The 2,895-nt window shown below is 37.2% G+C and overlaps 1 protein-coding gene across 1 annotated transcript in view; it reads right to left on the bottom strand.

Moving 5' to 3' along the window:
* LOC107090368 (neuropilin-1a-like) overlaps positions 1 to 2,895 on the bottom strand; it is a 92,556-nt gene that overhangs the window by 36,520 nt on the left and 53,141 nt on the right. The window lies entirely within an intron of this gene.

Genomic DNA, 2,895 nt, shown 5'->3' with positions numbered 1-2,895 from the left:
TTTATTAATCAGTGGTGGATTAGACTGTTATCTCAGGGCAAGAACTTGTCTGGGCAAGAATTGGGGTATGTTCACTGCATTTGCAACTATCTAAGAAAAATTCCAGACTGCAAATCAAGGATTTTGGAAGAGGAGCAGAAGTTCCTAAAAAAGAAAAATTCAAATCTGGAGAGAAATAAATATGAATAATCAATCAGATTTATAGACCCCCACCCTGCAGATATATTAGAATCTGTCCTTAAATTACAGCCAAACCCATTTACACAGTAACAGATAAAAAACCTTTAGATAAATCAAACATTACCGCCACATATCTGACTCAATCACCATTAAAATAACTATTTTCATTCATTTCATACGGAACTATTCACATACTTGTATTATATTAAACAGAATTTCCAATATTCACCACTGTTCGGCACAAAGTACTATTTTCCTCTGATCACAGGTGCAGCCGGCTCACTTGGACTCGCAATGAATCCTGGGATATCTAGAGCTACATAGGATACACCAGACCCGTCCTTCAAATCAAGCAGGGAGAAGGAGGCATTTTAAGGCCGCATGATGAGGAGTTTTGGAATTCGACCAGACCTCGGCGACGCGCTATGATGTAATCGGCCTACGAATCTGGCCTTCGGAGGAAAATAAGATGGAGAATGCATATCTAACGTGCATCTGCTTGAAAGGCTCTGCCAATCATTGGTGCTCAGTACATAACCAAATATCTACACAGTCCAAGGGCAGGCTGAAAGCCTACACCCAGATTGGGGCCTTTAATATGGGAAAGCAAATTACTTGGGTAGACCTATAAAGGCTTGAAAAATCCTGGATAATGACCAAAAGTCGCTGCAGTGAAAAAGGACTGATAAGTTCATTAATTGACCAATACACGTCGCTCCATTGCTTTTATAGGATGATTTCAGTTTTTTTAGTCTTAGTCTGCAAGACTCAAGATAAACAGAAGTTTATGGATGTTTGTATTTTCTTTTGTGATTGTAAGGCACTTTTGATTTCAAATTTGACACAGGGTTAGAGATAGGTTGAAAGTAGTGGCGGCGTCTTTTCTGTCGCAGCAGGAGAACCTTGGGAAGGAAAAGGGAGGGGGACGCCAGAGGAAATGCGAGTGTTTCTGTATCTGAGTGGGAGGACGTTTTGGAGACACAAGGTCTGCAAGAGTGACACAAACATCATTCCTGAGATTCACAAATACATCCTGGGCAGAAGCTTGCCTAGTTAAACGTGTTATTCTGGTAAATTGATATTTAACGGTCCCTTCTATGTCCAGCTGGGACACCGACAACTCAGAACAAAGACATAAACACTTTAGACCGCTCCAAAGTCTTGAAGTAAATCTATTTTGGCTGATGTAAATGTTTCTACAGACTGCCCACAGTGGGACCTTCTGCAAACCCTTCTTTTAGATGACCAACATCCCTGATCCTGATCAGAGCATGACGTTATCAAACGGCAACAACTCTACAGTTTACAAGCAGCTTAAATCTCTACAGGCATCCCATCATTGCAGAAAACTGGCTTCTTTTGTCAGAACCCTCTAAAAAACAGATTTAGAGAAAGTTTTTCACTCTGATAAAATTCTGATGTAAAATTGGTCAAACTGTTTGCTCAGCAGCGGAAGATAAGACCTGAAATTGGGTCAAACTGATAAAAATGTGAGCTGTATCCTACTGGAAAAATAGGCTTTCGAATAGTTATTTAAACAGCAGATTAAAATCAGATCTTTCTGCTGATATTTACATTAAAACTGTGTCGAATTGTGCCAACAGATAAGTAAAAAAGTTACTTTATATCCCAGGAAGTGGGAGCATTTGTCTTCCTTCTTGTAGAGGAAACCCATTACACTAAAAATGGATTTGTTTTAAAGCTAAATTCTTAATAGTTTTTTTATTTATTTTATTTTTTATTTCAAGTCTTCTTAATCTTTCTTATCTCTATTCTCTCTGGCATCTGTTTCTAACACTAAGAAAGTTTTTTTGAACCAGTTCACTGCTATGATGTGTTTCACCACATTTCTTTCAGCTTTGCTTTCATTCTACAAGATTAAACGTGCGGATTATGGGTGTGGAAATGTAGGTTTATTATTTATTTCAACATTTACTCACCTACAAATCCAGGGTATCTAAATCCCTCTCATCCAAATTTAATATACTTAAATTCAGAATGCATTATAATGCATAAAAAAATAAAAGTAGAGTCTAAACTGAAAGATTATTATAAGAGTTTTACCTCAACAACTCAGCTTTAAGCAGTGCTGTCATTAAGGTTATTACTGTTGGAATATAACCCCTTGTGTTTAGTCATTTATTAACAAGAGGAGTCAAATATTCACATGCAATCATAATAAAAAAGATATCAGCATCATCTATTAAGTAAGAAAGGTCATAATAATTTAAACAAAGGAACCGTCTTGTGCTTAATGATATGCATGAGCTTATTAATGATTTAAATGCTGCATAGGATCTCATTGCGTGCTCGGTTAGAGCTGAGAAATGTGTCAACTGCAGGAGCAGAGGTGTTAAAGAAGCAAGTCAAACATATCAGACATCATTAATGCACAAATGCAGGCTCCACTGGAAAACCCCCAGGCTTAAAGGGTTTATTTAACATGCAGGAATGAACTCTGAAATGTTGTCTATGGCACACATTACTGTTAAGAATTAAAAAGCTACATTTCCTGCAGATGTTTGATTCTATACTGATTTTTCACAAGCAATGGTTTCTAAACTGTTAATATTAGATCTACTGTGTTTTCCTTTTGTTTCCATAATACAGATGTTAATACATCTGCATCAACATCAGTAATAGCTATTTTTCAACACATTGAACCGGCCAGATAAGTAAAACTTGGCCGCAAGTTCTATCCGGTTTCTCGAAAGC

This window comes from Cyprinodon variegatus, unplaced genomic scaffold (assembly GCF_000732505.1).
Source record: "Cyprinodon variegatus isolate N-32 unplaced genomic scaffold, C_variegatus-1.0 Scaffold292, whole genome shotgun sequence".
Classification (NCBI taxonomy): Eukaryota; Metazoa; Chordata; class Actinopteri; order Cyprinodontiformes; family Cyprinodontidae; genus Cyprinodon; species Cyprinodon variegatus.
This window is presented reverse-complemented; position numbering and strand designations above follow the sequence as displayed.